General features: G+C 34.9%; 1 protein-coding gene across 2 annotated transcripts in view; it reads left to right on the top strand.

Annotated features, from left to right (window-relative positions):
- Window positions 1-11,869: 11,869 nt before the first annotated feature.
- CDH19 (cadherin 19) overlaps window positions 11,870-26,790 on the top strand; it is a 69,263-nt gene continuing 54,342 nt past the window's right edge. For both annotated transcript variants that reach the window (XM_069004366.1, XM_069004367.1), the window contains exon 1: window positions 11,870-12,003. The gene's annotated coding sequence lies outside the window, so the exon portion shown is untranslated. The remainder of the gene's footprint in view (window positions 12,004-26,790) is intronic.

The raw sequence follows: 26,790 nt of genomic DNA on the forward strand, positions 1-26,790 counted from the left end.
TTTCTGATATTTTCCTGGTTATGCTTAAAACAAACAGATCTAATACAGATGATGAATTATTGTTTTTAAGAATATCAGACTTAACCTTTCAAAACAGCATCAGAACCTCTTATTTTTATTTGAAATATTTAGGATATATGTATATTTTTGAATGAAGTAACTTTATTCTCTATGTACATTACCTAACACAAGGAAAATACTATTTGTTAAAGTCTCCTAGACATTACTGTGCATAGTATGAAAAACTAATAACATTATTAACCTACTGGGGTAACACATCAGAATAAATTTATTTCTTGGTCATTGCCCTTATTTTTTTACAGAATTACAGTCCTAGTAGTTTGAAGGTTTTATGAAATAAATCAAATGGTAGAGATGTAATATGAAAGAGTGAATTAGTTTGTGACAATATATTTGCATTTGAAGCAAAAAGGGCAGAAAGCCAAATTCAACTAAAAATGAAATATCTTATCATTGACCTCTAGTGAGTGAATATTATTCCTTGTAATATTCCTGTGTTAATTTTATTAGCTACAAATTACATTTTGAACAGCTCTACATTCCCTTTCTATATTTTTTTATTTTAAGAACGACTGTAAAAGTTTATATATAAAAAGTACTGAACTATAATTCGTAAATATTATATGATGTGACATTAAAAAAGGAAGATGAGAAAAATGTATTACCTTGTTTGATGAATCTTAGGGTATTCTGTAGACTTTGTTTCTACTTTTGTTGAAGATGGTCTTTTGAAATAATCCTAATGGCAAATAATACTTTTTAAACCCATTGTATCTGGTTAATCAGATAAATTAATTGAGAAAAATTAACCTGTGATGTGTGATCAACTAATTTCCTCTGGAAATATCATTACTAGGCTACAAACTGAATTTATTTATTGTGTTGAAGAAGAACTATTTGAATGCTCATGTTCCTAGAAATGTAGGTTCCAGAAAGTTTTATGATCCAGGAGAAACTGTCACATCAGCCAATTGACATGATATGTGGTTTGCATACCATTTTTTTGACAATGTAGTTTATTGCTTATAATAATAAAATTAAAGTTATTAAATTATTGAAAATTACTTTTTTCATTCCAATAATTGAACATGCAGAATATATGCTTTGACCTAGGAAGACATTGCAAAACTGAAGTTATAAAAATTATCTTAAAACTTCCTCTTGAGTCTCTTAACTGAAATGAGAAGGCAACACTGTCTTTTTCATTTATGATCTGTATTGTGTTTTTCTGTGTGTGAACTAAATAATTTTTTACTATGTTCAGAATGCTGAATACATATAAATAATTTTTCATAAGCCTTTCCTTTTTTTTTCTTGAATATCCCAAAAACTTCTTGCTACAGGGGAAATATTAACTTGTCTGATGAACAAAGAATCTCAAATTCCAAAACACTGTGGTAAATGAATACTTGTGCTACCAGTTTGGTGCATCTGATTTGTAGAATGGGTTGCTTAAATTCCTTTTGAATTAATAGGTCTCAGAATCATGTTATAAACAAAGGGAAACAAACACATTATCTTCAAAATCAGTAAGTTTTTATTCAAATTATAGTCTCAAGAGTCAAATGAAATAATAACTAATATTATCACAACTACCATATTAATAAGTCGCTGTTCAAAATATGGACAATTAAAATTGCTATGCTCGAATTTCCCAGTATGCTCTCTTTATTTTTCTGGTGAAGTGTTTATCCTTTCTAGTGCCCTGCTGTGTGCTGAGGTCAGTGAAGTTTGAAGGAAATTTTATGTTGAAGCATCAGCATCTGTAGCTCTTCACTGGAAGTAGCTAACTCCTGTCATGGATAACATCTTCCCTGTCACTGCCTGGGGCCTTTTTTATTTTTCCTTTGTAGTACCTTGATCTTTCTTCGTTATTCTACAGGGCCATGTCAGATCCAAATGCACTATATATGGCATGTTTTACATGTTTACCCAGGTTACCAGGTTACATTCTTTTCATAAACATTGGCATGTCATCTCTTATACCATCCCATGCCCATAATTTTAAGGCCTCCACTCTTATCCTGTGCCTCCCCTCCGCTATGCAGCATTTCACTCAAGGGTCATAGAGAGTTCATTCAGCACCAAACACAGCTGCTGAATATGGATATCAAGCAGATACCAAAGTGCATATAGCTATACATGCAAATGCATGTGTATACAGAGTTATACAATTGTACAAAGCTAAACAAAGAGAAAACAAATCATTATTAAACTGATCATTAGATAACATCTTTTACTGTTAAACAAGCTAAAAAAAAAGATTTTCAGACATGAATCCAGGCAAAGCCTGGTAAGTCCTAGTGCAGGTGATGTTTCCTCAACACAAAGCCTGCAAAACCTGTAGTCCATAACAAGCAGTGACTTTATTCTGCAGAGCTTGAAGGCTGAGCGTGCTTTCTTGGAAAAGGCGCTCCTAAGATGTAGTCCATTCATAAGGCATTTATAGCATCACTGACTGACTGAGCATTCTAAAGCCAGGCACGAAGTCATTGGCAATGGAAATCTGATAAATCTGATAAACAAATTGTCTTATTAGACATAGGCATAGAAGGTTGTTTTTTTTTTTGTTATTACAGAGCCATGTGAGAGACTATGCAGAAATTATTCTCTGCAGGTCAGGCCTGGCACATGCTTTTTAATACAGAATTTGCAATGGCATATGCCATTTGATTTTGTTTTCTGTAACACAGTTTAAACTAACAAGCTGTAAACCTTGAAACTGCTACTTTCTTCATACAGTCCAGACTGATGGTAGCAAAGACTTGAAGCACTGTTTGGATTTAAGTGTTTACTTCACTGGGAAACTACAATTCTATAGAGGTAGTAAAATGGAGATACCAATGGCTGAAGGAAAAAAATTGTCAAGTCCATATAATGTAGCGCAGAACTAGATAGCTATGGCTACACTCTCTACTAAATTTAGCTCTGTCATTCTTTTTCATGCCAGTTTTGGTGATCTTCCATACTCTGACCAGGTAGCTGCCATCACTAGAGAATCCTCCACAGCATATAGGACCCTGAATACCAGGACATGTTTAGCTTTCCAGCATATATAGCACTCATCACTGAAATTAAGATGAGAGATAAGATAAAGAGCTATACTAATCACTACTCCAGTGAGTGTCATTTTACTGCAAAGTAGATCAATTTTATGAGGTTACATATGATCACAGAAGATCGGAAGTGCAATCAAGTAGATAAACCCTGCTTTTTGGTACCTTTAATATACCGGTGCCTGAGAAAGAAGCTACATATATATCGTCCATGTATCTTAGTTTCTAGATTATTAACTCAGTCACATGCATTTTTCCACAGTTTTATGGTGCTAACTTTGAGATTTCAAATCTGCATTTGGATACAGGCATGGAATTTTGTTAAGGAGAAGGGAAAAAGTAACCGTTACAACTTAGAAAATTCTCACATATAAAAAACATGATACAAAGAGAAATTTTGTCAAAATGGTCAAATTTGAGACTGGGCCTAAAATAAATGTTACTTTTAATCGTGAAAACACTGGGAAATTTGAATTTCTACTTCAGAAAGCAAGGTGAAAAATAAAAAATAGATCTTCAGTGTTTTGCACGAAACAGCAGAATCCAAACGCCTCATTTCATCCTTGAGAGCTTTAGCTTCCTGATTCTCTAAACCTTCTCTAAAGAGTAGAATCATCCAGTGACAATAAACAGTGCTTCTCCTATCAACATCCTTCCCTGTGTGAAACCCCACAGCCTTGCCATTGACACAGGAGGTGGGTTGGCTCCTGAAGGCAGCAGCCTGATCACTGCACAAGCTGTTCTCCATCTTGCTGTGGGTGAGCTGGCCAGAACCCAAGGCTGGGCTGACCTTGCTCCTGGGCTACTCATATCTTCATCTGTCTGGGACCTTGCTGTGCTTCTCATAGGTTGCTCTCCCCTTTTCTCCTGTCTGCCAGAATAACTGGTCCTCCATCTGGCTAGTGTCCAGACCAATCCAGTCAAAATTTCTCCATCTGGTTTATTCTTGGAAAGATGAACTGGATGTTTCAACTTAGAATAGTCAATCTCTTCCTACCCCCTCTCCACAGCCTACTTACTTCATCTACACATATTTAATTTTGGCTAGACTTCTGCAAAACTGTAGAGAGGAGATCTGGCTGCTCCCCCTGCACCACCCCCCATTTTTTTTTCCTTTTATTCTTTTGTGTCCTCCAGTAGCAGAAATTTTCCTAAATACTGTGAAATTGTCATTCACAAGATTGCTTTAGCTTCATTGCACAACTTTCCTGCTTATTCTCTGCTGTTTTGCAAAAACAAACCCCCCTTCCAAAAAATCAAACAGCTTAAAATCTCTATTTTATATTTTTACTATATTTTAATTGTCCTTATGATACACCACTATCAACTATACACATATATCCATTCCTCCCTCTCCAGTGGGTAAAGATATACAACAGAAATTCATAGAAAAAATTCCATATTAACATCTTTTATCTTTGATACCAAAGAGTAAAACATATAAAGAGATGATGTTTTTAAAAAGAAGAGGTTTTGTGAATATTTTCAGTTTACCATGAAATACCTCATTAAGCAGGCTGATTTTTCTCCTCAGATTTTGTCACACAAGGTCTTTTTTGTTGCTTGACTCTGACTCTTCAGGGTCAATGCATTTCCATGCTGTTGCTCATGTAGGATTCACGTCAGGGTGTCAGCTGGTATAATTGGTGGACTCTACACAGGGGCCAATGAAGTGAGATATATTTACATTTGCCTGTCTTGCTCATAGATCAAATAGAAGCATTTTGCAAACAGCAGTAACTCAGGGCTATCTTTCATGACTTTGATATTTAAAGATCATAGAATCATAGAAAAGAATCCCAGAAAGTTTTGGGTTGGAAAGGACCTTTAAGGTCATCTACTTCCAACTTCCCCAACATGCGCAGGGACACCTTCCACTAAACCAGGCCCCCATCCAACCTGGTCTTAAATACTTCCAGGGATGGGGCATCCACAGCTTCTCTGGGCAAGTTTTTTCCAGTGTCTCAACACCTTTACAGTAAAGAATTTCATCCTGATATTTCATCTAAATCCACCCTCCTTAAAGCCATTACCCCTGCTTGCTGCCAATCCCTACCCCAAGAGACTCACCCTTCAACAGCTCCAATTGGGTGGAGGCACTGGCCCACCACACAGGGCAGATGGTGCAGACCCAGTCACAGGTTCCTCTAGGTAAAAGTGGAAAGAAACAAGTTAGTATAATTGTCATTATAATCACAGTTTAGATTAAATTGTTGTGCCCAGAATGCAACTCTAAGCAAATAAAAGGAGGGGAATTCTTAAAAAAAAAAAAAATGGAAAACAAAGCCAGACAAAATGGGAGACGGTACTGGTGTTGAACAAAGCAAAGTTCTTCTCATTCATTTTTGCTGGCTGGAAAACTTTTTCTCAGGGTGTAATACAAAAGCCCAGTTTTTTGATTCTAAGAAATCAGAGAACTCAAAATAATTGCCCTACTCCTTTGATGCCTTTTCCTGGTCTTAAAATCAAGAATCAAACACGGTTAGAAGGGGAAAGGGGATTTTACCTTGGTATTTATTTTAAGGATCCTTAGGTGCACCATGGCCAGGTTGAATGCACCCCAATGCACACCACAATGCACCCACACAATAGATGTGGTATAACATTATAGGCCTTACTAATTAGCATATCTATCTATCTAGATTCTCCAATGAGAGGCTTGAGTGAGCCTCCCTCCCCAAGGAACCTTCCCCTGGATGGTTCTATCTTGGTTTACAGAATGTGTTCTGGAGAGGACCTTGGGGTCTGGGGCACACTGATCCCTAACTACGAGACTTCTAAGATGTTTAGTCTCCTAGCTTGACAAATAAGTCTAAGAATGTAGGCTAAAAAAACCTAAGAATAGAAAAATCTATAAAAATATATATAAAAGGGGTATAAAAGAAAAGGCAAACAATCATCATGGCATCACTGTCCTCTATTCCCTACCTAGAAATCAAAACAAGGTAGAGGTTTAGGGTGGTACATTGAGCATAGATTGAGGGAACATTGTCCTGTGCAATCTTTTTAGCACCCATTTACAAAAACAAAAAAAATATTTGACATTCTGTTTTCATTTCCCTCGTGGCAAAAGTGATGGGAGTTGGATCCTTACCCAGAAGCTCATCTCAAAGGATTTTAACTTCACACAATTGTCTTCCAAGCTATCATTTAAGCTTTGCTGGTGGGACATGGGATGAAGTGTTAACATTACGTAATTCTTCAGATTTTTTTCTTTGTTCTGTTTGACTTCATTCCTTTTTGGGAATTGAAATGTCATGAGGATTAATCAAAACAAAACAAAACACATTGACATTTCTGAAATTGGAATATTGAATTTAGTTTTGCTGAACTAATCCAACACGGTTACTTTTCTGCCACTGAAATTTGCACATAAGTGTCTGTTTTATAAATATCCCAGACTTGTAGCCCCTATTCCAGTTCTTACACTAATTTCTGCACTTTTTTTTAAACTGGGACATTACAGTGCAGCAGGATACTGGGCTGATCAGACACAGTTATAGTTACATATTTTCTCCATAAACATACATTTGATATTTCTAATATTTCTTCTGTGTTCATGCTGAAAGTTTTCTACATGTAAATGGGTGTGCTAAGACTTATACTGCTACTTACATAGAAGTAGAAAGGCTCTAACATTTGTAGGTGACTGATCACATATGTGAAAGAGTGTATGAGGGTTAGGTAAAGAAATGGAAAAAATATGTCTTGTTATTCTTCAACATATTTTATTATTCACAACTGAATTCTGATTTGCACTACATATGATCTATATCTCATGACAGGCACTGTCCTCTCTGCAGGAGACAGGTGGGAGAATATGAACTAATTACTTACAGACACCAGCCCAATTCAGGCTCTTAGGATCTGATCATCAGCATGAGACCTCAGGCTAAAGATAGAGATGAGATGACATCCCCTATTTCATTCAATTTATATCTAAACACTGTTAAATAGTAAGACAATAAGAGAACTCCATTCCTTCAGGGGATCATCTCAAAGATTTTCCTGCTCTGAATTCATTCTTATTTGATTCTGTCTTGTGATGGGAATAGAAACAGATGAAAAAAAGACAATCAGGTGTCTGCATATTATTTGCCAAACACAGCGTATTCGATCACAACAGTATTCACTGAGAAAAGAAAAGGGGAAAGAAAAGTAAAAGAGAAAGGAAACATCTTTGGAAAGGTCTGATTACTGTGAGATATTCAGATTATTTTAATGAATGGTTATGCACCATTTCCACACACTTTTCACACAAGCCACTAAATACACACTTAAGTAATTATATTTTGTTGCAATTCATTAAACATTTTTCCCCCCTGGAAAAAAAGTCATTACATAGAAAGCAAAAAAACCACACATTATTATCGTTAAATAATATTTAAAAAGACACAAAATTATTTTTAAACTGATTCTAGATAATTCAATGAAAAAGACTCTCATTAGTATTGCAGATTAATACATGTATTTTTATATTTACAGTGACTCATGCTTAGCTTCTATCTTCTCTTCCAGAAGCTGTGACTTATAAGATATTTTAGTGGAAATGGAATTCTAGTTGCAAAATTATTAAAGATGAAAGGAAGGGAAAAAAAAGATGCATTTAAAAAAAAGACATTCTTTCATTCAGCATTGGTTGTTTTTTTTTTTTTTTTTTTGTATAGTGACAAGATACTGCTCGGAAATGAAAAAGAATGTTACTGCATTTCAGCCTATGAAGCCCTCCAGGCCTCACTTCTCTTTTGTCTCTTGTTTCCACTTGGCTCCTCTTGAAGCTATACCTCCCTTAAGTGGTTATAAGTAAGACTAGCTTTAGGAAAAACTGCATATCAGAATCCCCATTAATAAGTCTGTCTAGAAATGCCAAAGATCCCAACAATAACAAAACAAAGCAAAAGGAAACAAAACAAATAGCATAAGTCCCACAGATTCAGTATTGAGTCTCCAGAGATACAGATGCTATGAATGGCTTCACTGCTGTTGTGAGCAATGAGACTCCTTTTATTTTCACAGCACTTTCACCTTCCAGCAGTGTTGTGCTGGATATTTACCCAGCCTGGAGTAATTCTGCTTAGCTTGATGAAAATTCCAAGTGCAAATTCCAAACACAAGAGCCAAGATTTGGGCAGACATAATACGGGAGAATCACCCCCCTTGAAATCATGGGTTCTGTCCCTCTCCTCCCCAGCGCTTCCTGTCCTTAACTGAGTAAATTCAACTTGCTCTGATATCAGATCACTGAGTGAACCCAAGAGAGGGAAATCTTATGAGATCAGTGAAACTAGGCAAATGTCAAAGATTGCATCTTCTTGAATGAAAAATGACCCCTTTAAATTTTTTTTACAATTTTCTTTAATTTTTTAAAAACCAAATAATTCTCTTGGTTTTTCCCATCTTTGTTTTTTATTCAGTTGCTGAAAAATGGAATATATTTTCCTTAAAAAAAGGGAAATAAAGGTAATTACCCAACTGAATTCTTAGGGCCGTCTTCAAGTCATGTACATAGCATGATAGCATGTACAGATATATCCATATCACTATATTTGAACAGAAATTTTCCTTTAAAAGAAATTAATAAATATCCTGTTATAGTTGGCTGATCAGTAACCAAGTTTTAAATTATATAGACATTTTAATTCCAAATTTATTATCATGCACTTACCTCTAAGCAAACACCTAATTCAAGCTCAAGATTATAGATGGATAGAATTCCTATTTTTAATTACAATAGAGACAGAAAATACTCTAAACAGTTTAACTGGATTTTTTATTTCCCATTGCCTATATAACAACACATTTCTTTATTTTGGTAAAAAAAAAAAGTTCACTCAACTCTACTAAACCTCCTGTAAGGTTTTGCTCAGGGGATGAGTAGAGTTATTCTGCTGAACTCTCCCATATCACTGAGGGCCCCCTCAGTGGGAAATATCATGGTCTGTGAGATCAGGAAAGAGCTAACAGGGTAAAAGCTTTCCTCCATAGGTAGCAGTCCAAATTATTTCCTTTCAATGTTAATATTGTAAAGTCTGCTGTTCAGTAACAGGTGCCTACACAAAGAGAAGCGGAGAATTGTTTATCTCATGAAAACACTGTATTAGGAATGTGTTCTCTTTCAAGATGAGAAACTTTTTCTCATAATTGTGTGAATTATTTGACTTCTTTTTTAAGGGGCAGACTATACAACTAGTTTTGGGGTTTTTTCTTTATAGCTGCATGCTATCTTCACCTTGTCAAAAACCTGACCATTGTTATGGCCAGTTCTACTAATCAGTTCTTCAACAAGCATTTCCAAGAAGCTTCTATTTTTTTTTTGCTTTCTAGTGTTTATTTATGTTTGCTTCACATGGCACATCTTACTTAGATTACCTCCTGTGACAGGATCCAGCATTCTCAGTAAATGAGAATATCGTGTTTTCCAACTGTCAGCAATGGTTTTGCCCTTTTCTTACATCTACGTCTAGTTAATTCTGCCTTGGTGAATGAAATGTCACCTCTTCTTTATTGGCAGAAAGTCAGTGAGAAGCATAGTTCATAAAAAAGCTGTTTTCCCGGGTGGTAAGTTGTAGCATATCTCTGAATTCCAATTACACTTCTTCAGTTTCCACAGATCTTAGGAGAGCATCCTTCTCCCGTTCACATTTTTCTGGTTTGCACCAGCTATACCTCACCCTGTACACAGCCGGTGTCAGACCATGAATCAACAGTAAGATGTCACCATTCTTACTGACTAGCAGCTCTCACCAAACATTCCTGTTTCTTAAAACAATCAAACAAAAAAAAAGCAAACAAAAACCCAAGCATGATAAAATGTGTAGAAGATATGAAAATGTGATCTTAGTTCATGTTAGTTCCCTTGCTCAAATTTAATGTCAAGATTTAGACAAATTAAGTTTTGTCTAACACAGGCAAAAAATGCTTGAGGTAAGAGCAGCAGAAATAAATGTCAGCTTGTTTTTCATATATATAATTTCATAAATAATTAAATAATGTGTACTAAGAACACAGTATTGTCAAAGAAACTTAAGCTGTGTAATAAAGCTTTTATTTGAGAAAAAAAAAAGCTTAACTGATCTATCTACTTCTTAAAGCTAAAAGTGTATATAACTTGATAAATTGTATTAATTTCCAGCCTGATACAGAAACTATGTTACTAAACGACTAAACTGAAGTTGTTAGGATGAGATAATCCTCAAGAAGTTTTGACAAGATCATCGTCAAAAGACTCACAAGTAATTCTGAATAATCTTACAAAAATCCAGCTGCACATATATTTTACACTGTACTTTCTTATAGAGAACATGTCTTTCTCACTCTGTCAAGATGGACATGATGGGTGGACAGTTTTCCTGTGTTACTTCAAGCCCATTCAACTCAAGTTTTAAATCCTGTGATATTAGGGGGGTTTGTGTTTATTTGGGAGCAGTTAATTTGACCTTGACATCTAGATGTAAATACAGTAAACAGTGATTCAGTATCAGCCAAGGCACCAGACTTCACAACTTCATCAACCAGAACTGTTCCCTTTGCAGACCATGGTCCAATCATGCTGTTTTACAGCATTACCCGTGCTAAAGAGTAACCTTTCCTCATTTGCCATTTCTTGTGCTCTGCCCATGAAATTCCTGGATATCTTACTAAGATCTGCATAGCTGGCCATAATTATTTAAAAAAAAAGGTACAATATATGTGACAGAAGTACAGACAAGAAGTTTTACATTTCCACATAGAAACAGTTGTTAAATTTTCTGAGACTGGATGAGGAAGAAGAAAAAGGGAGAGAGAACTTTTCTTGAGACAGGTTGCTTGGAGGGTTTTTTTAGTTTTTGTTCTATAGTTAACAGGACATATTATGTCTGACAAAATGTAATGTTTGGTTTTTTCTATTTAAGACTTCTCAGATATCTTCTTGGCCTGGAGCTATAATTGATGTGGCACTAGGCTCTAAATTATCCCACCATAAATATGTCTCCCATAATAATTACTGAAGTGTTACTGCAACACACAGTTCTTGTTTCTTCACCAAATAGCCTCATTTTTTTATAAAAGCATAATGAATATTTGAATTATTGCTCAAAATTTCCTAAATTCACTTAAGAGAAAAGCTGATTTCTATGAAAAATTATAACCTGTTGCATAATTATTCCACAATATTTTTATGGGGTTTTTGTGGGGTAGTTTAAATGGTATTATTTTTATTACATTTTTCACTTGACTATAAAACCCCTATATTTTAGTAGATAAAATTCAATTTTCACAAGGAATTATAAGAAAAGAAAATGCATTTATTTAGTGCTTTTAAAAATATGCAGGAAAATGAACCAATATCTTGGGCATGAGTTTTTTTCTCAGCGTGAAGATTTTATTATTCTTTAAACTAAAAAATGACCAGAGGGCAAAACCCAGACTATAGAAACTCTTTTTTGACTAACTTTTGTGACTACTCTAAACTGGCCACTTTTTTCCCTGACTAAACTCTAAACAGAGGGCATATCCCTTTCACTTGCAAAATGCTCTCACACAAAATGAATTACCTTCCCACCACCCTGGTTAGTTGCCAGGGAGTACTTTATTTTTCTACTAGGAAGAAGAAAATCAGCTTGTATTTTGCTTGCTAGAGCCTTCTGCATTTTAATTCTGAACTCTGAATGAACATCAGAGAGGCCTTATGATGTTTTGCACAAAAGTGCCTGTGTTCATAGTTTTACTCAGGGCACCCAAAATAGCATGCAGTAAGCAGTGTCATACTGTGAGTTTTCAAAAGTAAAAAGCAGAAGTGACTTATACTGGCAGGAAGCTGTAACTCCTAGAGCTTTCTGAGGATCTGTGAAGTAAAACAGAACTGCTTACTTCTCTGCATCCCACGTTTCACGCAACTTTTGTAATATCCATTCCTTTATACCTAGAAGGCCCTGAAGTTACACAGGTAAGATATTTCTCTCTATATATATTTTTTTATATATATATATATTCTAAAATCAAACTTAAAACACTTACCTGGGTGCCTCCAGTGCAAAAGCCAAAGGCAAAGACAAACCCAGAAGCCACTCAAAACCTCTAGAAAAAGAAATGTGCCTTTGTTGTTTCTTCAGAGTCCACTGTCTAACTTCTATATCTGTGAAATTCCAAATTTCTAAGTTGGATTTAACAGAGGAAATACTCACTATGCTTGTTTTGTGTTCAACTTGCACACTAAAATTTTCATGCTGATTATCAATCCATTTTTGCAAGACCCCCAGCTCTGTCAGAGTGCTTGTGATTACTTCAACTGCACTTAGGTGAGTGATTGTCATGAAAGTGTGCTTACAGTTTCTGAGGGTGACATAGAGAAGAGTGAAAAGTCTCTTGTTTTAAAGGAACAGTGGGAAATACTCCCTTTTTGATACTCTTCACTCTGCTGTAACAGAAATAATATCTTTTTTTCCTTAATTTCGTTCACATTTCTGTTCCCATTTCTCTTTATAATCCCCCACCTAGCAACTGCAAAGTCTGTCATGCCACAGAAAATGTGTGCCTCTACTTTTGTCAGATCTCGAGTGTTAAACAGCAATTTGTTAATAAATGAGATTTTCAAAGAACTGTGCAGTACATACACTGGCAAAATATTTGCATTGCATGTTTCTTTTGTAATGCTTCTACTGGAGGTAGCTACAATTTATTTTTATAGCTCAGACTCTTCAAATAGACTGTAGCCAAGAAACAACCAGCAGAATATAGCCCAGAGATATTTAATAGCTGTTGATTTGTTATTAAAATACTGAGTGTATGTCATTTTGCTCATTTCTACAAAATATTTTGCTATGAAACTGGTGGGAATTACCCAGCTTTTGGCTTATAACACTTTTTAATAGATTGTTATTTAGAATCAGTTGTGGTTGCAAAAGCACTCCAGATAAACTACTTTTATTTTATACCTGGATAAATTTGCACTAAGGTGCAAAAACTGATCTGTGGATTCAGTTTTAGGAGTTATAACAATACATTTCAATGTTCAGCATTTTTCTGTTGCAAGTGTTGAACCAAGCACTTACATAAAATGAATATAGGGCTGTGACTGGAGTTCAGACTTTCTGCATTTTTACAGAATAAAAAATGCATCAGTGAAAGAGCTAGACAACGAAAATCCATTCTTGGAATTATTTTTAGGTAGTGGAGAGAGGATGAAAGAGGGCCTTGCTTGCAAAATACTCTAAGAAAAGTATCTTAAAATTAAAGAACAAAGTCAAAAAATCTACTATGGAAAGCCACACATTTTTAGAAGCAAAATGTAACTACTTTTACCTGGGTAAAAGTAAAAGGTAATTTATGAAATTATAATGCACACTTTACATTCAAAACCGAAAAATGTGTAATATCTTAAAAATGAAGTCAATACTTCTTTCATGTGTCAGAAGGTTTTCCAATTACTGATATGAAATAATTTTCAGACAATATCAGCAGAATTTTAAATCGAAATAAGAAAACAATATATGATATTCTATACAGGCATATTTTAATGATGTCTATGGTTTAAGCTTTTCATCATTACTCTTTGGTTTATTTGCTTTGATACTTATAATTCTTTTGGGTGAAATTTCCATTGTGTATTCTTTGCACCATGTTCTCTAAAAATATACTTGGGATCTCCTTGTTTAGTTTAATCAGAAAGATTTGTCTATTTCTTAAATCAGTTTAATTTATAAAGTAATTGTGCCAACAGATCTAACAATACAATAGATAATACTGAATTAAAGTATTAGATCCTTTTCAGGTGAAAACCATTATCTTCCTTTCACTTTGTAAGTCATAGAAAGTTTTGATTTCTATCACAGGCAGTAGAGATAAGTTCCACCACAGTCCCTAAACCTTTTCCTATTTCAACTATGTTCCAACTCCTTCGATGCTAAAGGAATGAGGTGTAACACATCTTTCTTATCTGTCCTTCGATTTTTTTATCTGACAAAATATTTGTTTCTGAAAATGGATGAATCAAAGGGCCAGAGAATGTCTATGGTAGCCTCAGCTATCCTGGTTATCCTGGATTCATTCCATATCCTGCTAAGCAGACAAAGTACACATCCATTAGAGAGGAAGTTGGTGTGGATGAAAACCACACGGGACAGACCTGGGAACATAATTCTGCTTTGGGTACAGACATCAAGGTCTCTTCTCTGCATGTGCATTGCCTGCAGCACAAAAGAAATTGCAGTTGCTGCTGCTAACAAGATGTAACTGTTAATGATGTTTGCAAAAGAACATTTCTCCCAGGCTTTCTATTAGGGACACAAACATAGCGAAGACCTTGCCAATGGAAGGTGGTATTAAATTAGAATCTTTCATTCTCAGGCCACTGACCTAACTATTAAAGCAAACTCCTTTTGAGACAACATAATTAAGGAAAAAGGGAAATTTAATTAGGATAAAAGCAGAAAAAAAAGAAAGTAAAACCTCAGTAAAAGATTTTGTATCTGCAAATACAGTACTGGAACTAAAAATACAATACCTGAGGATTGCTAAGATTATCTTGAGGGAGAATTCTAACACGTATGTTCTGATGCAATTTTAAATTTGTGGAGGGCAAACTCTTTTTTTCATTGACACTGCATATATATATTTTTATAACTAGGGAGTGACAGCAGTTGCAAAATTGTTAACCAAACATTAGAGGAAGTGTAAGATGTTATTTAACATTTTACTTTTTACACATAATTTTGACACATTGGAAGCCAAAACACATCTGAGTAAATGATAAAATATAAGTAACAAAAGAATAACAGAATTAAGTGTGACTGAATACTATTGTTAAGTCTTTAACGTGATTAAAACCTAATCAGGATAAAATATGGCTGCAAAATTTCTCAGTATTTTACAGATCTTTTAGACAGTGTTAAATAAAAGCGAAAATTAAAGTTCTTGAAGTTTTATTTTGCTTATAAATTTTCTGTTTAAGACTGGGTTTCCAAGTATATTAAGCAATAATAGAAATTGCTATTATTATTAACAAATATTTCAAATGCTCTGCCCTCATTGTCATGCAGCATAAAGAAGGTTTGAGGCTTTTCACTGTTAGCATTCAGATGGTGTAGTCAAAATGATGCGTTTTCATTAACTAGAAAGATTACGAAAATTAAAAGGGATTTAAAGAGACAATGCTTGTCAAATCGTAAAGACACTGTGGTTACACACTCCTTTCCCTGTAGAGAACCTTTTCAGAATGGTGAATAGGATATCTAGAGTATGTGGGAAATATCAACCTCCTGTGATTCACAAGCTGAGGTGGGATAATGCAATCTGTCAAAACTGCTTAGAGAAAAAAAAGAGGATCAAAAATCTTTGCAAAGAAAGCTGTTATTTAACATCTCTTTAAAAATTTAAATTGTTAAATGGTATCTATACATCCCAAGCAGAATTTATTAGGAGATGGAACAAAGATCTGTATCTGATCTTGCTTTGCAAAGAGATTGTGGTTCACTGGATGCTGTCACAAGTGAACAGAGCTCACTTCCTAGGAATCATGCCCACTTTCTGGGTAATACTAAACACAAGATACAAAACAAAAACAGATGTGACTCCTTGTTAAATCATTAATCTGTGATTTCTGGATGATTTGAAGCACTCTGAAGATTTCAAGAAATCTGCCAACAAACTTCATAAACAAAATCATAACACAGCAGCTTGTAAGAATTTATATAATCCAAAATACTCTAAATATTTTCTGCATCTTTTTTAGACATTTACTGAAAATAGTCATACAGTACACATGCTGTTACACAAACCCATGCTCTGTGTTACATGTTGGCATCAACACCTACATGCAAACTGCTTGAGAAGCTCCCTAGTGCCTTGATACATTGTCATGTATTCTTGAGAAGATGGAAACAAACAAAAGTTAGGAGCAGTCCTAACTTTGCTTCCCCTTTTGACTTATCCATGACATTTGAAGCAATATGAAACGAGACTTTTTTTCTCTAACTGGAGTGAAGTCCTTCTCTTTCATACTTTAGGTGAAAAACACAAAAAGAGATCATTGTCCAAGGGTCCATGAGCCATGACAATTTTTCACACTCATTATATCCTTCCCAGGCTCTTCAGCATCCAACAGAGCCTGCAGAAAACTTCAGGGATAGAACAGAAAGGAGGGCATGTGCCAACATTAAGCAAACTATAAACCTTCCATCTTTGCTAACAAATTACAAAACAGTGCTCCTTTCAATTACTGCCCAGTTCAACTTCGTAGAGCTGATTTCTTATTCTGTCTTTCTCTGTATGAGGCACATAGTTGTTGGAGAAAATTAAGGGCATTGCTGGTGCTGTTTTTATGTACCACTGTGATATATATTGACTAGGCCAAAATTTACCCTTAACAGTAATTCCCAGTGGTAGATGAGCTAGAATGATTTATGCTACTTTATATCCCATGAGATACCCCTGGAAAATAAAAAGATGTTTCCAGACAAATTAAGACGACAACTAGATTTACAGAACGAAAATGTGGTAAGTGTATTGGTTTTCCCCTAACATCAAATTTAACATATAAATTGAATTGGTTTCAAATGCCAGGTCATTAGATAGCTGGCATACATGGATATTTTCATAAAAGACTGACCCAGAAAATGTATAAATAGCATTTGGAAATGTCATATAGAGATAAACTGTGATGATTGCTCGGCTTTTCATATGCACTCTTTCAGGAGTGTGCAAATGTTACAAAATTAGACTCATTTTCTGGTGCCTCACGTATAATTTTCTTCTACTCAATTCTTCATCTCAGCTATTTTGTTATGCGAGCATATTATGAAAAATTTTTTTCTACTTAAAGATTACAGGAAAACAGAGCCTAGACTCAAAGACTGTCACAGCTTAAAGTCAATTTGACAGCGTGGAGAATAAATGGGCTAAGTTACCTGAATGGCTAAGTTACCTAAGTTACTGCAGCCTGTGGCAGTGGCAGTGATGGTACAGGAAGAAGTTCAGGCAGGTCAATAGAGCATCTCCACCACATGCTGCACAACATTGGATGGGTGTCTCTGACTCCCTCTTAAGAGTCCTTCCACGCACAAGGAGTTTCTCTCCTCACATACTGTGTGGTCCCTCCCCCATGCACTTCTCTGAGCAACCCCAGCCCCATCAACTACTGGTTCACAGGTGGATATCTGACTGGGATTCCCCATTCAAATACTCAGCACTCTGCACCAGCCCACAACTGTGGCTGTGATTGGGATTTTCAGAGCTTTCCTCCTCTGCTGCCAGCTCCTGCTCAGCAGTACCGTAACCTGCTTACAATGGGAGCCTGAGCCACCTTCAGGTGACAACACAAGACTGGATCATGAAGTATCACCGTTTGATGGGCAGAGCTAGTTAGTTCCACCACTACCATCTGAAGGACCCAGACATGTCACTGAGTGCTCTTAGCAACCCAGTACCAACAAAACAAAAAAAGGTTTCTATTACATGAAGTCCTTACAGAGCAAACCTAAGAATTATTAACCTAACCCCCCTCAAATAATTACATATTTAAAAAGAAGAAGTTATTTTCAATAGATAATATTGCTTATTTCCCCAAAATGAAATGATTCTCTCAAAGGAGAAGAAAATTTAAAGCAAGAACTTACTCCCAAATGTAGTGTCTACAAGCGTGGTATTGTTGCATGCATGAAACATTCAATAGTCACATTTGCCATCTATATTATACAAACTGCAAAAGTGAATAATTCACAGAAGTGAATAACTGTTAAGTTGCCATAAATAATGGATTTTTGCTTTTTCCTCCGCTGGGTTTTTGGTGTGTAGTTTGCCTGTTTATTCTTTTTTTTCCTTTTTTTTTTTTTTTCTTCTGATAGATAGCCTCTTCAGAATAATAGCTGATTTCCAAGTGGAGACATACTGCTTAAGTCTGAGCTGCTACAATCTGATTCAGCCCATTTTGTTTCAAATGAAAACTAGACAGCACAGCAAAAACTGTTGCATCATAAAAATGATAGAGTGTATTCCTGAGTATTACTAATCATAAATGTCAGAGAGAGTAAAAAGTACAATATTTCAGTAGGATATCTGAAAATAAACTCTGTTTGGAACAATTTCAGTGGTCTTTCACTGGCAGCAACTTTAGATTTCTAAGAATTCATAATTGTTGCCTGTAGGCTTTCTTTTTTTTTTTTTTGTCTGGCTATGTTGGAGAATGTTCACTATACCTAAACCAGGGAAATAAGGTGATCCTACAGGCTGATATAGCAGAACCTATTGGAGAATGAATTAATGTCAGTAAAAGACTGAAATCATATTTACCTCTAATGCATGAAAAATGAAAGAATTTTAATGTATGTGTGACAAAATCACAGAAAACTATAAAGTGAGGTAATAAAATTTCATTTTGCTTTGATGTATGTGCATATCCAAAAGAAAGGGTTTTTTTTCCTTTCTACATGGCATAGTGGTTTAGGATTTATGTATGTTAGTATGATACCAAAATACTATGACATCGTGATCATATTGATCATAAATCTTAATAATCAAATGGAGAGAAAGCATTCTGGCAATCAGCTGTATTAAGTAGGGATTAAAAATGTGTGAGAAAAAGTTTTCTGAAGTTTTTTGTCTTTTTTTAAATAATATACTGGAACAAAGGATGAAATGTCAACTCCTTTGGATAACATTATTCCTTTAATTCAATCTAGAAAAAAAATTGTTTAAAAAAAAAGGGCTTATATTATAATTAAAAGTAGTTTGTACCAAGAAGATAAATAGCATGTTTGTTAAGAATTTTAAACATTGTTTTAAATGAATTAATCTGTGAAACATCTTTGTTCTTGTCTAATTTCCTTTACTGGAATCATCTTTCGCTAGCCGAAATGAAAAAATTCCTAATAGAGGAACATGTGACCTGCCTGTAAATGTCTTTAAGTAACTTATTACCTTAGGTTAATTGACAGGATTCTCACTGGACAGAAAGATGGTGTTTTAGACTCCATAGGCTGCTCACCTTTCTTACAATGCTGTAAAGCACAGATACTTTCTCTTTCCATTGACTATTTAGGGAGGCTGCATAGGATATTACACTAGATCTTTAACTTTCAGGTGCTTAAATTAATAAACGTCATCTCAAGAAAACATGGGAGCCTCAGGCTCTGTATTATTAAAAGCAAAAATGTTATCTATGCTGTAAAGAGTAAACATTCACTTGCATGAAAAATATTAGATAAGCTCTTACGTTATTACCAGGCCTATAATATCTATAAGTTCACGATAAACACCGTAATATTTCATCTCATAGTCTCTATTTTTCAATAAAAGAACTTTATTCCACATTATGTTCTGTTTTTCTGGTGATAAAATTAATTTTATACCTCATTTAGCAGCTATATTTAGCAGACGATTCTAGGCGTAGAAATAATTTACACAAATAATACTAATAAAGGTAAAGTAATAAAATAGTAAAAAGGTAACAAGGAAAGCTAAAAAGAGGTGAAACAAAGCAAAATTAAACACTTTGGGCAGTGTAGCTTTGGCCAAAGCTCTGATAGATCTTGTTAAAATGACAGTGGGTACTGAGGAGAAGCATTGGATGTGTTTTACTCAGCAGAAACTGTGAATAAGTTTGATTTAACCGAGGCTGAGAGGCTGTAAATTGATTTCTTGATTCATTTAGGACACAGTCAGGGGCAGCATATAGAAAACCCTGGAGAGAAGAGGACAGCATTATTGTTTCCTTCCTTAATAGGTGTAAAAGGTTGGAACTCTGTCAAGTGGCAGCAAGTTCATCTGTGTAAAAGACACTGCAAGGTATTTGCCCATCAGACACATCGATTGCTTGATGCGAGGCTGAACCATGGGTGACAGCCTCAGCAGCTGCCGCTGGCTTGCTGCCTCCCAGAGCTGGGGGAAGGAGATAACAGGGAATAACCGGGATGCTGAGCCGGCCCAGCCCTGCTGCCAGTCACACCACCAAGCTCAGGCACTCAGCCCACAGCTGTGCTGCTGACAAACCCCAGGGGGGTTATCAGTCACAGCCTGCTCTGTCTTGCGTGGCATTGCTTCATGAGCTTAAGAGTTAGTTAAAGATTGGTTTGAAATTACTTCACAATTAGTGAAAACTAAGTTAAAAATAAAAAATCAAGTTTTTATATTCTCACATCTCTCTCTCAAGAGAGGAAATGAATTTGAAGAAAACAAGTTTTGAAAAACTAAGATGCTAAACTACATACAAAACCCACAACTTTTATTTTTAAACACCAAGATATTTATAAACAATGGTCATAAAATATCATTGAAACAATTTTCTGCATTAAAAAAATATTAATTCAAGTATCTGGCACTGGAGACACAAGGACTTAAAGATTTTTAGAGGGCATACCTCAACAGCAATTTTTTTAGGTCTTCAGGACAGCCCAACGAGTTAGCTATCAACATATAATAATAGTTTACCACTATTTACCATTAAAAAAAAATGTTACATATATATAAAAAAGATAATCAATGTGATAGCATTTATAACATTTCATAAAATCACATAAGTTGCTTAGTTTGCAAACATAAATTGGAGTTGGTTGTGGTCATTTAAGGGCCACAACCTGTATGTAAAGAAACAGTCCACCAATGATGTTAATGGTGTGTTAAAAAACATCCCTTCTAGTGTTGGAAGCTATTTTATACTTTGAACATCTGAACTATTTCTAAAATATAGAATATTTCTGTATAGACGTTTATATGTTCAGGTTTTGTTTTTCAATAGTCATAATGCACTCTAACTCTCCCATTTCTACATCTGTGATAAAGAAAACAGGTTATAATTACAGCAGGGGTATTTTTTGCCATGGTTTGAGATTAGTTTCCCATTTTCTGACAGCAGTAAGCACAACCTGTAGAGTTCAATTTACTCCATTGAACTCAATCTAGTCAGAGACCTCTTTCTATAAAGAAAAAGTCAGGAAGGATCTTGGTTATCAGATGGATAAAGGAATCATGCTCCAAGTACTTTCTATTTTGCATATATATTGTGCCAATCTTTGTGATATTTGTATATTAGGCAAATGTGCTAAAATAATAAAATATTATATTATCTTGAAATAATAATTGTCTCTCAGTTCTTTTAAACTCTCTGCTTCCTCAGCAGAAATAAATCCCATAGTTTTGGTGATATTGTACAGGCATTCTAAAGAGGAATGAGCATTTGGATTTATGTGTAGTGATGCTGGAAGTAGTTCTTTGAACTTGTATTAAAATGCTCAACAAATTCAACATTATACAAGAAAAAGTCCTGTGACAAGAGACTAACCTTAGCCTTCAAAAAAAATCATCTTTACAAAGGAGTTGAAGCCATAAAATATGCTGTAAGCATGCCGGTCACCCTCCTACCTTATCAGGCATTTTTTTCCTTCAAACTTTCTCTTCTATTTTATAAGTAGGAAATAACCAGGCAAAAAAAAAAAAAATCAAATCAAATATCTTTTTAAATTTTTTTTATATTTTGTTCAACTCATAACATACAATTTCTCCATTCAAAGAACAAGAGGGCTGACCAGGGGCAGCAAAAGTATCTGGTGTAAGAAAAGAAGGAAAAGGCAGACTACTGAAAAAAGCTGTTAAACTATAAGGTATAAACTGCAAACTATTCTGTAAGAGGATTGCAGAAGAGCAATGTAGTCCACTGAGGGGATAAAAAGGGGACTCTTAAAATTCATTTACCATTAAGCACAGTTCCCCCACTGAATTCTCAATATAGAACAATGTTCTACTGAGACCCAGTGGAAGTGCTCTTCAAGGTGAAGTGCTTTCATTACAGATGAATTATGTGCCCTGTATATTGCATCAGTTGCTGTTTCCACAAAGATTATAAATCCAAATAGAGTGAACTGCAAGAATCCAGAATATAGATCATATTTTACTTTAAGGTTGCCTTTTCACAAAGCCTACTTGGTCTGTACTTGATCCTAACTGCAAATAGTTCAGCATCCAGTTTGATATCAGTATTTGAAAAAAAAGCAAGTAGTGTGATCCAGACATAAAAATGTCAACCCTCTTTTTCTCTTTATATGAACTGGAATTTTATGAGGTAACTTTTGCTTCTCATTCTCTTTCAAAAAGATATTCCATTGAAACATTTCAGATAACTTGATTAATTTGGAAATTGTCAACTTTGAAATAACTCAGAGTTCAATCATTTTCTCAAAGTAAGATGTTTTGTTCAAGCATATTTCAATTTTAAGATGTAGTACTTCCATATTTGCTTATTTTAAATATTGCTGTTTGCAGTCTGTAAAATTCATTGGATATCAAGTGAAGGAAATGGCAAGATGTCCCAAAAGACAAATTCAGATGCTCTAAAATCCTTTATCTATTCCCTGTTCTAGCTCGCACATTACCTCTTTTCTCTTGAAGGTTGTGTGTGAATGCTTCATACATTTGTTTCTTTTAGTTTTACCTAATCCTTCTTGACACTGTTTCAGCAATGAGCAGAATCAACACACTAGATTTATTCATTACTCTACAGAGTAGAGCTTATTTTAATGTTCTACTAAGAAAATTTGAAACCCTTCTATTTATTTGTTTGGAAAATGACACTTTCTATCCAGAGGGGATTTTTTGTTTTGTTTTCACATTGCTATGCTGGCACTCTTAGCATGGATAATGGCCCTGGCCCCTTCCCAAAGAGGGGGATTTCTGTGCTGTGTTTAAGATTCTATAGCACCATGCCAATACTCTGTCCCTGTTTCTGCTCTGTTGATACTGCACAGCGAAGGTGAAATAGTACAATAACATAATCAGCATTAGTGATGTATATTTGGAGTCATATTTCAGTTAAGGGCAAGGAGGTCACAAAAGTAATTTGAAGGAAAATGAGAGTGAAAATGTGCAGAATTTACTTTGCTAGCTGACAGGCATTGGCAATAACAGCAAGAACTCAGGACTAAAATATTTTTGTTGTTCTTTTTTTTACATGTTTCTCTGTAGCAGAACCATAAGACCAGGGAGTAATCCCAGTTTATCTCTACTTGAATTTTCAGCCAGTTGTCTAGATAATTTAACCTGATTTTTGTTTAAACAAAGCCTTAGTGAAATTATGAAGCACTATTAAACAAAGTTTCAACCCAAATTAAGCATGTATCTGTATCTTGCAAATACCCTCCATTCATTACACTGGCATATACGATGGCCTTTGTGAAAGTAGTGAATTAGACACTAGATTTCTGAGTGGTCTTCTCATTTTGAATGTCCAGAGGACAGATAATTTCATTAAAATTAGAGCTTACAGTGGAAGGCTAACTAGGCTATGGCACACACAATACAAAGTTCATATGGCCCACAATAGACATTAAGAAAAAAAAAAACAGTAAAAACACATAACCAAAAGAAAGCCCAAACATATATATATATATATATATATATATATATATATATATATATAAAGTTCAGAATTAGAAGACATTTTCTAATAAAAAAGGATGTTTTCTGTAAGAGACCCCTAAAAACTCAGAATGTACTGAATAGCAGCGGAGGTTGGAAAAGGGAAATGAGAGGAAACCTGTCATTAAGGCAACTGCCTGTGGTATCTCATGACTCATGAGAACTTCCTGAACAAAGCAAGCTTACCTAAAATCACAAAAAAACCCCAACTCTTCTGTTATCATATGTAACCACAAAGAAATTTATGATAGTGGCATATCAAACTGTTTCCTTTGGTTACAGTTAACAATCTTCTTTTTATTTTTCTGAATAGTTTTTCATGTCCTGTTGCCTCTCATACCATTTATCTCCTGTTTACAAGTCCTGGGCAGGAAACTGTAAAAGGACCCAAACCACTGGAACGATAGGAGATAGTTGGAATGACACAAAATGTAAATACAAGGATAAAGTCTGATAGCATGATGAGCTCCCATCCAGGAAGAAATATAGATGTCAGTCTGCTCTTCAGATTAAATGTGCAGGGGAAACTTTCAGGCTCAATATCCTATTGAAAGCTGGCATATGAATTAAAATGGAAAAAAGAATTAAATAAAGCAACATAAAGTACAATAAAGCTCTAGTGGCAATTCCCACATGAGTCATTCTTTTTGCACTTGAAGGACTAAGATAAATAACTGATGTACTCAGGAATCTCATGAAAAAGACCTACAGAATTCATTAATTGAGGGAATTAAATTACACAGAATTTGTTTTCTAAGACATTTGAAGTTATTGGTGGATTTGACGATTAAAATGTCCCTATACATTTACTAGTGCAATGTTCACAAAGAATGTTTATTATATTTATATTTATATTTATATTTATATTTATATTTATATTTACCAAGGTTATTTAGGCAAGCTGCTATGCAGCAGGCCTGGTTTATGATTTCAATCTGCCCAGTTGCTAAAGGTGGCATAAGGCAGAAGGTGTGGAGAAGGAGAGCAAAATTAAACAGATAGAAAAAGAAAATTATTTTTGTTCTCAGTTAGTGGGTGATCTCAAATCAATTCTAGGTAAAAGATTTTCAGATTGTGATCAAGAAGCTGAGAAGCAGGAAATTGTATGAAATAAGCAAATACATAGTTATTTTTTATTACTTTTTCACATCTATCTTGACACAACCCAGAATAACTGTTGATTACACCACACTCTTAATCCAAAAATATGTCATGTCTCTCAGTAAACCATGCTGCCCGTGACAAAATTATGTAGTTCATAATGCATTTTCCAACAGACTTCTCCTTCAGATTTGCTCTTTCACATGTTGTTACCTCGGCAGTGCTACTGCAAATTATATTTGTGAATTGGGAACAACAACAATTGACTCCAAAACCATGGTTTTCACTAGATTGCAAAATTCTAGGTGGGTCATCCGTTCTTTCTGTTAAATGCATGTGGCATTTATGGACCTTAACAGCTCCGTTTGAGGAATTTTTCCAAAATAAATACTTAATAAGTTAATAGCATAACTCATAACCTCTCAACATGGAAAGAACTACTTTCACTGTACCCTGGTTTCTGTTCCTTTTCATTCCACTTGACTTTTTGATTGGCTTACTATCCCACATACAAATACTTTTGAGACGGCATGGAGCAATCAAAGCCCATTTTTCACTAACTAAGGAACTGACACTTATTTATTAAATATATATATATATAAATAATCCATTGACTTTATAGACCTAAATAATTTAAGCCCATTACTGTCTGCAGGATATGAGTTCTGTCTTATATAAACTAGGGAATTAAGTCTTTGTCCATTGAGTTACTATGGTAACTTCATGGACTTCCCGGTTGCTGTTGGCTTGCAATGAATTAAAGTCAGAAACTCAGACAGACTCCTGAAACAAGGGGAATTATGTGGATGAAGTTGCTTTAAAGAAGTGAGCTATCCATAGAAACCTATTACAGTAATTTCTTTTGTAAGAACTTATTTTCGAGGCAAATTTAATCATTATGATTTAGTAAATCATGATATCTCTGAAAGCTCATGCCTATTCATATGTTTATATGCATTCAAGTTATCCAGTTGGCTCCACAGGAACCAGATAAAGCTCTACAGCCTGATGAAGGAAAGGAAAAGTCTACAAAGCAGGCATGTTGATGTCAAGGTCCAGGGCCAAGAAGTGGCTTGAAAAGTATCCACTCATTAACGAACTCTGAAGCACAATTTGCTCAATACAAATTTCCATGCGCCACTGTGAAGGAAATAACTTTAAAAAGAAGTATCCAAAGTCTTGCACACCACTTTTAAAAAATATATGTGTGCATCCATGAAGAAGCCTCCTATCTCCTGTCTTGAGATTTTATTAAAGTATTACTTCCCAGAGGAAATTCCCCTCATGTGTCTCACAAATCTAGTAATTAAAGCAGTGAGGTATGGGAATTACAATCCATTCTTTTTCTTCCTGCTCTTCCCCATGAGTTGCTGTTGGAATTTACAGAGACATATAAAAGTTACCAATAAAAATTGGTAATTGTCATGCCAGAAATAGTCCTGGTCGTATTTTGCCAACTAAACACCATAAGCCTCTAATTTTTATAGTCAAGTTCCCAAGGTAAAACGTTGGTTATGATACAGTTGCTTCTCTTTAAGAAAATCAATACAGATAATGGTGTGAAATTAGTTGCATAAAGTCAATTTTACCAATAACATATTTTTAAATTTCATTTAGTTTTGTAATGGTGGGTTTAATTTTTTTGATTTTTAGTTTTTTGGTTTTATTTTAAAGTTTACATTGTCACCTTTAAAGTTTACATTGTTGCTTTTTTAAAGTCTACATTGTTACTTTGTCTCTTTAACCAGAATTTTTTCCAGGAAATTAATATTTTACCTTTACACATTCTTATCCTGGAGCTGTTAGCTTTTTAAACACGGATCATCAGGGAATAAGTTGGCTATTTGCAACTTAGTTCAACTACCAAGTTTTGTGTTTTCTGCTTGTCAACACAGTTCTTTGTGGCTCTTTGAAATCTTCTCAGATTACTTCTGCCTTCCACAAAATCTGCTTCTTTCTTGACTGCACAACTTTTGGCAGTACTTCTCGGGCCACTTCATTATCAAGGTCTGATAACAATCTATAATTAGTCTGATCATTTCTATTGTTTTCTTAATCCTTTCTCTTACCTGCCTTGTTCTGGAGAAACTACTTTGCCATGCAAAATGAGCATTTTGCCAGAGACCATGCAGTGCACCACACTGATGTCACAGCATCAGCACCAGCCTTTGTTTTAATATTCTTTTGAAACAACTGAGAGTACTTCATACTTAACAGAGTTCTCCATTGATTT

This window comes from Aphelocoma coerulescens, chromosome 2 (assembly GCF_041296385.1).
Source record: "Aphelocoma coerulescens isolate FSJ_1873_10779 chromosome 2, UR_Acoe_1.0, whole genome shotgun sequence".
Taxonomy (NCBI): domain Eukaryota; kingdom Metazoa; phylum Chordata; class Aves; order Passeriformes; family Corvidae; genus Aphelocoma; species Aphelocoma coerulescens.